This window comes from Toxorhynchites rutilus, chromosome 2 (genome assembly GCF_029784135.1).
Source record: "Toxorhynchites rutilus septentrionalis strain SRP chromosome 2, ASM2978413v1, whole genome shotgun sequence".
In the NCBI taxonomy this organism is placed as follows: domain Eukaryota; kingdom Metazoa; phylum Arthropoda; class Insecta; order Diptera; family Culicidae; genus Toxorhynchites; species Toxorhynchites rutilus.
In genome coordinates, this window is record NC_073745.1 from 261,636,019 (window position 1) to 261,651,883 (window position 15,865).

General features: G+C 38.4%; 1 protein-coding gene across 9 annotated transcripts in view; it reads right to left on the reverse strand.

The window, feature by feature from the left end:
* LOC129764713 (cyclic nucleotide-gated cation channel alpha-3) overlaps window positions 1-15,865 on the reverse strand; it is a 425,575-nt gene that overhangs the window by 107,410 nt on the left and 302,300 nt on the right. The gene's annotated exons all lie outside the window — the stretch shown is intronic.

The window sequence follows — 15,865 nt, forward strand, 5'->3', positions numbered from 1 at the left end:
TTTGGCATCGAGTCAGACAGCTTTTAAAGTGTTGCCATATTGATTATAACGGGTGTTGAATAAAAAATGAGAATTTTTTCAATACCATATAAATTTTTTTTTCATCGATTTCAGTATTTTTTATTAATAACATAATGTATTTTCTTCAAAAAAATGTCAGTGGATGTTTGAGTAAGGGCCGTGATCTGCTGTTCGACGCAACTTTGTCGCGATGCTCTCACAAGAACGTTGTACGGCACTTACGTCCATTTTCCGGATACAATTCCGGATTCTTGTAGTCAGTTGCTTCGTGTCCTTGGCCCTCTAATTGTTTTTATACACTAGGGCACTGAGTGAGCCAAAGAAATCCTCTATTGGGCGGCACTGGAGCAAGTTTGTTGGGTTACGATCTTTCGGCACGAACGGTATCTTTTGCTCCTCAAGATACGCCAGCGTCTTCTTGGCGTAATGGGAAGACGCCTTGTCCGGCCAGAAGACGTACTTCCAGACCGCTCGGCTTAAACCAAGGCTTTGAAATGCCCCGGTTGGAAATGGCGATGTACAACATAACCTTTTTTTCAAACTTGTGCTTGAACTTGTATTTCACTTCAGGCGGTGTGGATGACTTGTCGCTGGAGTAGAAATTATCATTTCCTGGAATATGCGTTTTGGACAGCGGAAAATAGCTTTCGTCGTCCAGAACGAAAGACGTCCCGCGGTATTTTTTGGTCATCCACCGACACTGTGATTTAACCGTCTCAATCTGCTCCTCCGTGTACTCCGGCGACCTCGTCTTCTTCCTGCAGACGATTCCTTCCATCTTGAGGGTCCGATGGATTAATACGTGGGAGCAGCCATAATTCCGACCGGCGTCATGCAGGCTGGTTGCGTCCTTGTTGTCAAACAGCTTCTTTAACGATGTCTTCCTCTGCTTCGTCATTATCGTCACCGGACGACCACTTCACACCTTCCGCTCTACGTTCAGGGAACCCAGGATACGATATACCGTACTTACTGGTACATTTTCTTCCTTAAAATGTGCCACTGTGAACTTTTTTCCTTGCTTGCGTAGAACCGTACAATGCGTTCGCGGAGCACGTGCTGTTTCGACGCCATCTTTGCTTTGACTAAATTCAAACTAGCAAAACCAAACACGCCTACTGTTTCTAGGGAGCCCAAAGAGCAATTTTCTTGGAGAAAGAAAATTTAACGCTCTTTATTTGAGTTACTGAAAGGTATTGAAAAAATTCTCATTTTTTATTTAACACCCGTTAACCCAACATTCCTGAATTACTGCCTTGAGACTGGAAATGTTGTCAAATTGTCATCCGTTTGCATAGACCATCTCGGCCAAGATTCTCCATAGGTTCTCTATGGGATTGCAATCGACTGCCAGCAGGTCATTCAAGAAGCGGAATATCCTTCTCGGCAAACCATGCCTTCGATTGCTTGGAGATGTGGATCTATGCATAATCCTGCTGAAAAAACGACATCCTCGGTAGCGTTATTCTCAATATGGCCAATCAAAACGTCCTCCAGTAATTGAAGATACTTTTCGGAGGGCATTCAGGTGAAAATGAAACAAATGGGAAGCTTGCTGTGATAGGAAACGGCTCCCCACACTGTCAAACTTCTGCCCCCAAAGTTTCGCTTCGATCTCACGGCATGCCTTTGACTTAATTTGTAGCAATAGCAACTGTAACAGTCCTGACCATCCAAACTGAACATTTTTTCGCCGGAAAATACAACATTTCTCCATTCTGGTTTCCATTCCATGTATTGCCGGGCGAAAATGATATGGTTCTGCTTATGGATGGAGGTCAGTTTCGGCTTCCCTTGAGGCTTCTTCCACATGATGTTTGGTGACTCATTCAAGATGCGCGCAATATGCCTCTTCGTTACTGGAACAACCGATTTTGCCTTAATGTATGAGCAGGACATCGTTTTCTGGTTGCTTCGTGTCCTATTCGACCTTCAAGACGCAAAGTAACTTTGGTATTCCCATTTGTTGGTCGTTATATCGCATATTTCTGGCACTATTTAAAGAAATTCCGTACCACTTTCTCAGATAGACCAATTTTTGTTACGATCGATCGATTAGAAAACATTTGTTCACTGAATATTTTTATTATTTTCCGCCCCTCTTTCGTAAATGGAATACCTTTCGCCATTCCTTTAAATTCTACGTAAATCACTAATCTGACCAACTTCTTACGTTGCACATGTAATATTTATCTTGTAAATTGAACAAAAAGGCTTGGTGATTTTGCGAAAACTCGATTTTTATGCCCTGCGGCTAAATGTATATTTCGAGAAAAAAACGACTTTCGAATATTTATATCCATCGCCGCCTTGTGTGTGTATGTGTGATTGTGACGCACGTCCTTTCAATAAAAGTGACTTAATCATACTATCACTACAGCAAATAAGTATCCCGATAAAAAATCCTAGTTGTTTTGTAAGTGTTTCAAGTTTTTTTTCAAGTGCGGCTAAACGAATGTCTATCACTGTATGATCATTATTGTGTTATTCACAGCACAACAACCCGATGTTTTTTCTTGTTGAAAGCAGAGCTTGCATATGGATAGAGAGAGGCCAGGACTCCGACACTGAATCGATCTCCATCGTTAGTTTTTCATAGTTTTCTCGGTTAAAAATAGAGGGCGTTATATATTTTTTATATTTTTTTCTTGAAAGCTGACGACTTTTTACATAATATATCCGAAAATCAAAGAGGTGTTATCTTTCGTTTTTGATAACACCTCTTTGATTTTCTCTTCGGTCAATATTCCTATGTGACTTGGCTGGACCTATGCGACTAGAATCTAATCTTTCCGTAAGTCTGATATTCTTTCGAAGAAGGTTAGTTTATTGGCTTTAATTTAATATGTAGATCATCTAAATCGGTTCAGTAGTTCAAATCTTATGAATATTTCGCTTTCGATCGTGTTGATATACCCTTACTCCTTCTTAAACTTAAAAAAATAGGGATAGAAGTCAAGCTATTGAAATGGCAAGAATCATATTTGACTGACCGCACCCAAGTGGTAAGATTCAATGGGGAAATTTCAAAACCAATATTTTTGGGGGCTCTCATTTGGGGCCACTTTTGTTCATTTTATTTGTTAATGACGTTTGCGTTTTTCTTAACAGTGTTAAGGCACTTATCTACGCAGATGATATGAAACTGTATATGGAAATAAAGAATGAGGAAGACTCTCAAACATTCAAAAATGAAGTTGACATATTTTATAATTGGTGCATTAAGAGTTTATTACAGCTCAATGTCAGGAAATGCACTTTGATTACTTTTACAAGAAGGAGAATACCATTGAACAATGGTGTTATACTGGGTAATCAACCCATCAGTAGATGTCAACGAGTAAGAGATTTAGGTGTGATCTTAGATTCGAAACTAACCTTCGTGGATCATTATAATACAATCATCCATAGAGCAAATAATATGTTGAGCTTCATTAAACGCTTTAGTTACCATTTCCACGATCCGTACACAATAAAAAACATTGTATATTACATACGTCAGATCAATTCTCGAATACTGTAGTATTGTATAGTCCCCCTACATAACTTCACACGAAGACAGAATTGAATATGTACAAAAACAATTTTTGTTATTTGCACTTCGTAAACTAGGCTGGTCTTCATATCATCTACCTCCATATGAAGCACGCTGTATGCTAATCAATATTAAAAGTCTAAAAGAACGTCGGAACTCTGCCATGATTCTATTTATTATTGATATCTTATCTCAACGAGTGGACTCAGAAGAAATATTAGGAAACCTAAATTTTTACGCACCGATTAGGCACCTGAGAAACCCTAACATTTTTTACATAGATTATCGAAGAACGAATTATGCCAAATATAGTCCTATTAATCGTATGATGAGCCTCTGTAACGAACACAGTGAAACAATTGATGTAACCATGTCAAGGACAATGCTCAAAGACTATCTGAATAGAATAAGATATCGTTAAATTTCACTGTAATATTTGGGCAGCATATTTAGTCTACGCTGGTTTGACGAAATAAATAAATAAATAAAAAAAATTGATTCTGTAACTTGTTAAAATCGTCTTTTAAATTAAACGGATAAATTATCCAGCCAGCTCTCTTTAGATTTTTAGTTTTAAGTAAGTACTTTTAAGTAGTATTAAGAATGTATCGGTCTACAATTTAGATTGACGACAATAAAAATAAAAAAATTAAAATAAAAATATTTGCAAAAAGCTGGTTAGCTTTGAAAAATCATATCTCAAAAATGAAAAAAACGCCTCTCTGGTTTCGATATATGTTATGTGAAAAATTTTCAGCTTGCAAGAAAAAATATACAAAAATATAGCGTCCTCTAGTCCAAAGCCATGAATCAATTGAAAATGATTACAGTCAATAGTTACGAAAATAAAATTCCCATTTCTTGCAAGTTCAATATTTTTAAATTAAAGGTTTGCTCATTGGCTTCAATTTGATGTATCGATCATCTAAATCGGTTCAGTGGTTCAAAAGTCATGAGTTTATAAAAAAAAGTAATTTTTTAGAAAAAGTGGAAGAAATTGCTTTTTAGCAATCAACATTTCCACTTTGGGGTGGGCCACACCCCAAAGTGGAAATGTTCACTCTAACAAAATAATAAAAAAATACGGGGCTTATATTTTGCGATAAAGATCAAAACTACCACTTTTCATGGAAATCTGAGAACCACTATATCGGTTTGGGATGGAATGACTGCTTGCAAGCTAACCTTTTTTTTTGCAATGTGAAATATAGTCACAGTACAGTACAGCGATTGCCGATTGTCCCGATTGCAATTTGAGATGGTGATGTTTTCGATAGATACACTAACTTTATTTTTCAGATCCTAAATAATATTAGTAGATAATTTCAATATTCGCTAGCATCATTATAACAAACGAAATGAAATTGACTCCCTCATCTGTGGGTGCCGCATAATATATCTAATTCAGCTGTTGCGTGAGAGTAAATTCTTTTCGTTTCCTCCCATTCAAAGTGTGACGTTTATGATCCGCAAATTGTGTGTTCTCGGAATGCTCGCTAGAGAGGATATTCAGTCAACTACAAAGGAACAGGTTGTTATTTTTTTCGTGGCGCCAACAAAGGGAACCGAAAATAATTCAAAAGAAAAAAGTGGGAGCCACATAAATTGGAAACCACGTAACGAAATCTTTCGTGCGTACATCGAGACAAAGTGTACGACAGATCAATTATCATAAACTCTCGTTTGTAACTTTTGCCGAGCGCGCAACCACCATTCCCTCAATTGGTTGTTCCGATCGGAGTAATTGCTTATCGAATTTCGATTCGGCTGTGCGCAGGCGAACCGCCTGCCTTCGCAACAACACCTAAATGGCTTCTTCCGTCTCCTAGCGTCTCATCACTTCAGCGGTGCTATTAGCATATTTCAGTCCGGCTATTAAAGCCCCAGATGCTGAATAAATGACAAATAATTATAACTGTTTTCAATTTCCATGATTGGATCTCTCGTTTGGCCAATAAATAAACTATAACGGGAGAAGACGGAAGCCTAATCGACGGTTCCGTGAGACGATTACAGCAAGGTAAGAAAGAGAGGGGGTGGGGGCTCTGGTAGCTGATGTGGAAAGCGATACCTTTCTACGAGGAAATCTTTACATCACCTTGTGTCATGCTGTAACACCCCCAGCTGGAATGCCGAAGTGTTGATGACGACTATAATGCGAGTCGGTTTTCCGCAATTTGAATTATTAATGCCAATAAAGACGACACGACAGACTGGACAGCCGCAAGAGACCCATCCTGGTGCTGCTGGTGGGGGAGGGTTTGGAAAACGAAGTGGCAGCGAGACATTCAGTGCGAAATTTGCCGGAGCGATTGGAAAGGGAAGGGACAACTCGGCCTATGATTCTGAGGGAGAGCCGGCACTACCCAAATATTCATACCATGGAATTATAAAATCATAAAGCATGTCCTATGATTATGAGAATCAACATTAATTCATGACATCCATGGAGCGCTCGTATGAGCGGGATAATAACATGCAAAAATATTATCTCATTAATCAAATTTCGTCGTGTGGGTGCCGAATTTAAATTGGAATATAGTTTCACTATCCGACCATAAACTAGTCTTAATTTATTATCGTTATAAACATTTGAGTACAGTTGTTCGATTAAGAGGTCTCGGTTTGTACCCTTGAAGCGAAGGCTTCAAATCAGGCATAGGTAATAAAAATATGCGTACCATGCCATGAACCATGTGCCGTGAATGTAAATATGGAGCTCCAATCCAATACTATAGGCTATCCTTTTTATCATGTATCAAACCTCAAATTGATTGATGTTTTTAGATCTTCTGAAAGTTTGACTATTTGCGTCATTTTCATTGACCAATAGTTGGGTTCTATTCGAATACTACTGTTTCTTGTGTTTTAGAGAAGGTTAATAATGACTGTGTATCAGTGCAAGCATTCCCTTAAGACGTTGAGCCCCGCGTCTGTTCCTGAGAACCGCCTCTGAATTTTTGGTTAGTAGAGCGATATCACTGCATAATGGTCCAGGGAACGTTTCTAAGTGGAAATTTGCATCTTGAGCTCGACAGTTATTCTTTAGACAAATCTATCTTCAACAAAATTGTTACATATGATGTAGCCCTCATCTTAATGTTGTAAAAAATAGGGTCTCCAAATTTTTAGACTTTTTTACCTTAATGGATAGTGGCATTAGAGTGCCAATGAAAATGATCAATCATTTTTTCCAAAAAAAGACTTTCATGAAAATGTTGATTCCCACAAAAAACTACCCTGTGCACAATTACAGCCTAATCGGACTTCATTTACTAATGTCGCACAGCCGTCAAAGTTTGAGTTTTTTGAAAATCCAAAAAAAAACCCTAGGGTATTTCCCAGAGATAATTTTTTTTATGCCAAATGTCTTCAAATAGCATGAAACGTCGAGATCTACAGTCATATCGAATTTTTTTTTTGTAAAAAATCGACTGTCTGAAACTTTATTTGGCACTAGCTGACCCGGCAAACTTCGTCCGGGCCAAAATTTGTTTTTTGTTATCAACACCTTCAAACATTCACGTTTTCTTACTATGAGCAAATTCATGGGTCTAATCGCAGAACTGTTCATTGATTGATCTTCTAATCGACCCCATTGAATTTACCTTTCGCTATAAAATTCCTAGTATTTCTAACAAAACTCATCATTATAATATCAAATTATTTTCAGACACAATTCTCGTTCAAGATTTTTCAACCACTTGCAAATAACATGTTTCAACATGTTATGACAGAATAACGACAGCCCTAAATCAGACAATTCCTTCCTCGAGTTCTGCTCTTATCAACACATTCGGCGATACTTTTTTTATTGATATAGATAGAAGAAGATATGGGAGTGTGTTTCATTTTGTGTAGAACATATTGGAATTTAATTTTCCGAATTTTACCTTTTTCCTTCAGAGTTTTCCGAAAATTTCCAGTTGTCATGTTTGGTTGGAGTATTTTTGGTTGGCAGATGTCTAATATTTTTATGGAGCCCCCTCTCCATTCCAGAGGAGGGAGGGGTGTCATACAATCCTAGAAACATTTCTCATACCCAGAAACCCTCATTAGACTCTCCACCACCCTTAAAAAGGGTGGTGGAGAGTCTAACCACCATAGAAACATTTATTGCACCCTGAAACCTCAAATGCCTAATTTGGTTTCATTTGCTTGATTAATTCTCGAGTATTGCAGAAATTTGTGTTTCATTTGTATGGCAGCCCGCCCTTAGAGAGGGGGGAGGGGTTTCAAACTATCACGAAAACCTTCCCCGGGCCCAAAAACCCGTACATAACAATTTTCGTGTTGACCGGTTAAGTAGTTTCCGAGTCCATAAGAATCAGACAGACATACAGACAGACAGAAATCCATTTTTATATGTATAGATGTTGATTTGCACGATAAAATACCCTATGCAAAATTATAGCTCAATCGGACTTCATATACTAGAGCCGCAGACGTCAATATTTAACATTCACTGTTAACTTAAAAACTTATTTTGTCAAAAATCGACATTTCGGATGGAAATGTCGATTTTTTCCGAGATAGCAGGAAACCTCGACGTTTCATGCAATTTTCTACTCTACTCTACCAAGCCGATCTCTGAAAAACCCTTAACTCTCTCTCTCTCATCTCCCCCCCCTAGCGCCTTCATTCCACCTTCGATCTCGCCTCTCCTCCCTGTTGTCTCCGATCCCACTCAATCCACGTCATCTCCTTCTCCTCCTGTAATCACCTCGCCACGTGTCATGGTCTATCCGGAAAACGCACCTGGAACTGTTCCGTGAGTTGTTTTCTCCAGGTCTAAACCAAACGGAAAAGCGTTCAATGTTATTCGGATTACGAAAGATCTAACAAGATACTCCTCCGTGATAGAAATTTCAAAGATTAGACCGACCAAACTGCGTGTTGTCGTGGCTAATCGGAAAGACGCAAACGATATTGTTATCGACCAGAGATTTACCACAGAATATCGTGTCTACGTGCCATGACGTAGAAATCTCTGGGGTGAAAACCGAAACGAGTCTAACGTGCGAATCAATTATAAACGGAGATGTCAGATTTAAAAAGCTCAATTTGATGAACGTCAAACTCTTAAGGTGGCAATACACTATTTGTCCGGAGGTCAAATATTAGACACTTTTTGACGGATGGAGTTTAGTTGGAAATTTGTACAAACACTATTTTGTTTGCCGCTCTTCAATTATCAACAGTGACAAACAATGACAAACATCAAACATGGAAAAAATGCGATTGAAATATTGAAGGTAATCTAACCCTGTACCGAGAGGTTCGAAGAACAGACCGAAAAAATATTTTAAGCATCCAACAATTGGATATTTGCTTGTCGTGTCTTGTGTGGAGTATATTTGATCAGTACACGCTGATCAAATTTGTTTCTGTCAAAAAGAGTAAAATATCTGACTTCGGTCAAACAGAGTATGAGCACCTTTAGAATGCAGACAACTCGGCTAAGTCACTAGTGAAGGAGAAAATCGAAATTTATGCCGTCCGACTCGTTTCGAGTCACTTTTACTGGCTCCGCTCTTCCTGAGTTATGATGGACAAACTGAGACTACCAGTGCGACTCTTCGTGCCAAAGCCCATGACTTGCCGAAAATTCAAGTCAGTTGGTTACACAGCAACTTATTGCGCTAACAAGGAGTGCTGCGCCACCTGCGGAGAGCAACATGTTGACGAGTTCTGCAGTTCGGTTGAGTGTCCATATTGCGGGGAACTCCAAGCGTGCTACCAGTTTTTCCGTTAAGTTCAACTTCCTTATCAGGATTCATAAAGTTAACTGACATTGTGGGTCAAATATTCACGTGATTTAACGTTTCCGGCTCTATCAGAACCATTGTCACCGCAATCGTTCCAATAATAAAAAACACTTTGGCAGCAATTGATACAAATATGGCCCCTCATTGTTATGATTGTCTATCTCGATGGTTAATTTAAATCGTTGTCTTATCCCTAAAATGAATACATTCCAAATTTTTTATCATAACATTAATTGTGATGTTTTTGCTCTGTCCGAAACTTGGCATTCTTCGCAAAATGATCGCTCTTCAACAATTATTAACATCGATGGATTTTTCATTTTTCACGGGAGGTTTGTCCCGATTCAGTTCCTGTGCAAAAAAAAAATGTTCGGGATATACCACAAAATAGGTGCGATCTTGATTCACAGTTTTCGATAGTAGAATTCTCTCTTGCGCTCCTTTTTTGTAGCAATTCTGCTTCAGGATCGGATAGAATAAAGTTCAACTTGTTGAAAAACCTTTCTGATGTGGCGAAATGAATTTATTTAATCAGTTTCTGGAGTATAATATTGTTCCAGATGATTAGAGAAAAGTACGAGTCATCGCTATTCAAAAACCCGGAAACCCGCATCCGACTTGAATTCGTACCGCCCAAAAGCGATGCTGTTGTATACGGAAATTGTTAGAGAAAATTATCTTGTTTCACCATGATCGATGGGTTGAAATGAATGACCAACTCTCAGATGCTCAACACAGATTCCGCAGGGCAAGGGGACAAATGTTTGTCTTGCGTTGTTTTCTTCAGAAATTCAAATACCTTACGCAAAAAGAAAACAAATGACTTCAGTATTCTTGGACATAAAGGGGACCTTTGATTCTGTGTCAATAGAGGTCCTGTCAAACAAATTACACTATCGGGGTCTGCCTCTATTGGATAACATGTTACATAACTTGCTTTGTGAGGAATATTTCAATCTCACGGAGATTCGGCTGTAAGTCAGGTTACTTACATGGGCCTCCCCCCGGGGTCACGTTTAAGTCCCTTTCTGTACAACTTCTACGTAAGCGATATTGACAATGCCTAACTTGTCAGTATAAATGAGAGACATGAGTAGGACGTAACACACAGAAATTCAAAAATCGCGATATTATCTATGCCGAAATGTTGTCTGATGAAAATTTGAGTGAGTTTGAATGTAGATGGAACTATTGGTTACGACAAGTTCAATCCTCAAGGATCTGGTATGTGAACATTTCTTTTCAGCACAATGTGACAGATGAATCTCAATAGAAAATTCTGGAACATATGCTGAAAGCGAGATCTAAAATTTTAAATAATATTCATGTAACAGATGATTTCGGTATTTTGAGATCGGTACGCCAGGGAGATCCCTTAAATATGCTTTTGTGTTATTCATTTGCATACACTGCATGGAAAATTGAGGAATATTTGTATCAATCTTCTAAAGCCAGTTACAGCTGACGTAGATGATATTTCAATGATTAGGGAGGAGCGGAAATTGGAATAATTTAGAAAGGATTTTGAAAATTTCGGCTTATAGTCTGGGAAAAACTACGGCTATTAATAGGGGAAATGGGGTTAAAATGAACACCCTAAGGAATATGCCCATTTACTGCGTCCACATACCGCTACAATCTCCGTTCTTCGAATAATATTATAGCTCAACTAATTGTTGTTTAAGATATCAAACGGGTTTTATTACAAAAAAATAAATAGTACATATTTCTTCAAAAGAAAAAAAAGCTGTAAAAATATGTTTTTGTTTAGTGTGCGGTTAAAATGATCACCTGGAGGTGGTAAAATGAACACCTGTACATATCATGCTAAATGGGTTAAATTTATACGTTGTTTCATGTCCAAATTTGTTTGAGAAAGTAGGTATATCCATGAAATAATCTGGGCCTATTCACCTAGAGTAGTAATTCGAATTTTCTCATACGTACAAAAAACGTATTTAGAAACACATAACGCTTCACATATTGAGGTTTAGTTTGTTTGGGTTTGGCATATTTTCCCAGGGTCGAAGCCACAAAAGGAACACATTGAAGGGCAACATGTGAGAAGGTATATCAGCTCCAGAAAAGATAACATTGTAGGTCATTATCCGGTGGTGGCTCATTTTGCCCTAAACAACAAAGTAATTTCGAATTCGAATTAATCGCTAAAATTAAACTAAATGTTTCAAACTGATCATTTGTCGAAGATTTTTTACAGGAAATTCCTAAAATATGTTGCGCACAAAGTTGCATGCGAATGGCTACCGTGAGAGAATTTTTGGTTTTATTTTGTTTTTTTTTCTACATTTCACAGTTTCACGAATAACAGGGTGTCTTAACACGTTCGTCGCCCAACGCGACGTTTTTGAGTTTCCTGATAAATTATTAAATGAAGATCAAACTTAGTCTGCAGACACCTTTCACATTATCTAGCAATATTTGTTATAATTTGAAGACGATTTGACCGCATTAACACATGCCAAAGTCATATCATATGGGTTTCGCAAGTGGTGCACCCGTGGCCGAGTGGTTAGCGTCTCACATTATCATGCCGGGTGTTCGGGATCGATTCCCGTTCTGGCCGGAGGATTTCTCGTCAAACAAATTTTTCTTCGACTTGCACTGTGGTCACGCGTATTATAGAGCTTGCCCCTCGGAATACATTCAAGGCGTGTTATTTGGAAATTGGAATTTGAAAGAAATCTCAACTAAGTATTAATAAATGACGCTAGTTAATGCATACGTTGAGACGGCAAAAGTTCCACAGGGAACGTTAACGCCATTCAAGAAGGGTTTCGCAAAAAAAAAAACTGCAGGACAAACCATCAGCACTATAAATCAATGAAATGTATAATATAAACATTATAATAATATGGTTATGATTTTATTATTTTTGTACATATCCTATAGTTACATTAAGGTGCCTATTCTGTCAAATCTATAAATATAAAACTGGATTTCTGTCTGTCTGAAACACAAATTTCTGCATTACTCGAGAATTAATCAAGCAAACGAAACCAAATTTGGTATGTGGAGGTTTTAGGATGTAATAAGTATTTCTATGGTGGTTAGACACTCCTTCCGCCCTCTGTCATACAAATGAAACACAAATTTCTGCATAACTCGAGGTTTTTGGGTATGAGAAATGTTACTATAATGGTATGACACCCCTCCCTCCTCTGGAATGAAGAGAGGGTTCCATAAAAATATTACACAAATTTCAACAAAAAATATTCTAACCAAACATGACAATTGAAAATTTTCGGAAAACTTTAAAGGAAAAAGGGAAAATTTGGAAAATTAAATTCCCATATGTTCTACAATTACATAGTGACAAGTGATGTTAGTCCATTTCATGTTTGCGCTAGCGAAATTGATCTTTGTTCGAAACTGGAAATGGAATTCAAAGTGATGAAATGCACTCCTATATCTTCTTCTATCTATAACAAAAAAGGATCGCCGAATGTGTTGATAAGAGCAAAACTCGAGGAATACTAACATATTTTCTGTATAAACATTTATTCCATGTAACGGAGAAACATGTTATTTGCAAGTGGTTGAAACTGTTCTGCGATTGGACCCATGAACTTGCTCATAGTAAGAAAACGTGAATGTTTGAAGGTTTGATAACCTATTCAATTTGAACGAGGAAAGTGTCACTCATATCTGACGGGTGACGGGCGACGAAAGTGTTAAATAGCTTCATATGTTCTAAGAATACGATAATCAAGATGAATCGGTTGGTTTTTAGTTGAATTGTCGCAATTTGAGTACCGGTTCATTCTACCAACCCTGTTCGTATTTATTAACCCCATTTCCCCTATTGGTACTCAACAATCTTACAAAAACCTTACAAAATTTGCAAGGTGGATGTCGATCGGGATATTTGCCGAGACTTAGGTGCTATATTAATCAGAACGATTCAGTAAAAAGATACATTCGTGGCTGGTTCGAGAAAATATCTGTCATTAGTCTCGTTTGGCTTGGATTTTGTAAATAAATGGAACTTTTTTGTAAATGGATGAGTGCTTTGGTTTATATAAAATTAAAACTACAGACAACATTCTAATTAACATTGCTTGAGTTTTGTGTTAATGCTCATCCATGTATTTTTCGGAATTATAGCGACAAAAGTGGATTCCTCTCAAACCCCATTTAATATGAATAAGAAATAGAAAATTCATATTACCAATTGTGAAGTACCACCCCTTTTGCATACAGTAATTTCCCCGGCAACCGAAACCAACACGTTGAACTAATTTGCTACCCCAGATTATTCTACTCAGCTGGAGAGAGCTGTCTATTTTGTCACAACTGTCAGAATTCCTCACACTGCTCCTGCCGAACCAGTGACGTCAAATGTCGTTTCCGCTGAAGGACTTACGAGGATACTGTAGCAAGCTTCCAGAGGAAAGTTTTCCTAACAAAGATAAAAGTGAAACGTAAAGTTAGATCAACTCTATTTCCACAGTTTTCCCCCCGAGAAATAAACCATCGCATTCACCGTGAGCCCGACTGATTCGCGAAGAAGAAAGGCGAGGGAAGGACACTTGCCGAAGCCTAAACAGCTCCCGGCGACGAACCGAAGCAGAAATTGTAGAAGCTACTTTTCAAGAGTTTTCGCTTAAGTGGTACATGTGTCACGATAGCGTGCGTGTGTGAGCGTCGTATCATTTTGTTTTTTTTTTATTTTCACTTGCTCTCCATTAGAATGTATGCGAATGACAGCAAACTGTCGCAACATTTTGGTTCGCTGTTTGGAAACATCATTGCGCCGCGCCGCCCTTCATTGAGTTTTCACTGAAAGGAAAGCCGCACCGCCAGATGTGTGTTTTTTCTCGCCACTGCCATCCGGTCCCTCATTGGAATGAAAAGGATTCTCACATACAAACAAACACATGCTCACAGAAAAACTTGAAGCTCTAACTAAGCTTCTGGGAAGTGAGTCCGGAAAGCGAGCGACGGGAAATTTGAGTTGTTCGCTACATAATGGATGATAAACTGGGAGACTTTCGAGAGGCTTCTTTCACAGATAAAGTACCAGGATGATATAAATTTATAGGAGACCGTAAACGCTATTCTCGGTAGGATGTAATCGTGATCAATGGTATGGGATGGGATTCGAATTGGCACTTCCCGAGGGGGTTTCCCGTGTGATACCTTCGGTGGCTATTCGCACCAATAAAGATCAACTGTTTGATAATCTAAACTTTTTTTGCCCGCGGGGACGGAAAGGCTACTCTAGGCACTTTTATTTAAGCAATTGCAAAAATGTGTGTAGATAAACATTAAAACCGATTCCTGAGGTGTGTGATGCTATAAAATTCACGTCAAAATTATATCCTGAAATCAAAACTCCCGTTTATTGATATTCGAAGACAGTCATAAAAACAGAACCACAAAAATCTTTCTCCTGAGTCAATTAATCGATAAAATATATTCCCTCGAGGACATGGATCCTGTTTGAAATTTGTGCCAGATGGATGAAGGATACACTTCACAAACATTTTATTACTTTCTCTCCGTTTCAGCTATATCTTACTCCACCACGGAATCGGTACCCAGAGTCCGCATACTCCAGCAAACTTCGTACTCGAACATTATGTATGATAGATGGACATTGGAAACAAGGAGCTGAACAGATGATTCACACAGTTGTTTATTGTCACAAACATCTGTTCTCGCGTTTTTACTACACGTCAATAAGTGTAAATTTTGGAGAGGAAAGATTTCGGCGGACGTTTGAGCACGTCTGGGAAATGATGGCGATGACAGCAGTAACACACACTTTACGTTGATTTTAAGGCAGAAAATGCTGCATCAAAAGCAGTAATGGTTACTACTTCTTCAAATTTATTTCTCAAGTTCATTATGATCCCGTGTAAAATTTTACTTCCCTCAAGTCATTCAAGAACAGTTGCAACGGACCAGAAAACTGAACTTGTGATCAGAAACCGGGATTCGGTGAATCGATAAGAATTTAAAGTATTCTTTGTATAGGGTAAACATTTGCCGTGACTTATGGCTTTGATTTTAATGTTCTAATATTCTCATTTGTTCATATAAATACTGATTCAGATGACAAATTTTTTTTTTTTTTAAATGATGATGGTCCCACCTCTTTTCGGTCCGGTCCGGTTGTACCACTGGCATAGATTGTTTATCAAAAGAACAAGTAAGGGCATTATCTAAACGCTAAATATTCCATGGCATGTCAAGAGAATTTCCAATCCAGGAAGACACTTGACCGATCGGGAATCGAACCCAATGCCTATATCAGCATTAGCCATGAATTTACAAGGGATTTCCCGCTTTACTAGATTCCCGAGAACGATCGACTAATGCGATCGCTTTCGAGTCCAGACAGCTGAGCAACCCCGAGCCTAATTCTAGCCGACACTTCAGGCCCAGTAACTCTCCCAAGGCATGTCAAGAGAATTTCCAACCCGGGAAGACCCTTGACCGATCAGGAATTGAACCTAATACCTATGTCATTACCAGCCTTGAATTTACAAAGGAAATCCCGCTTTACTGGATACCC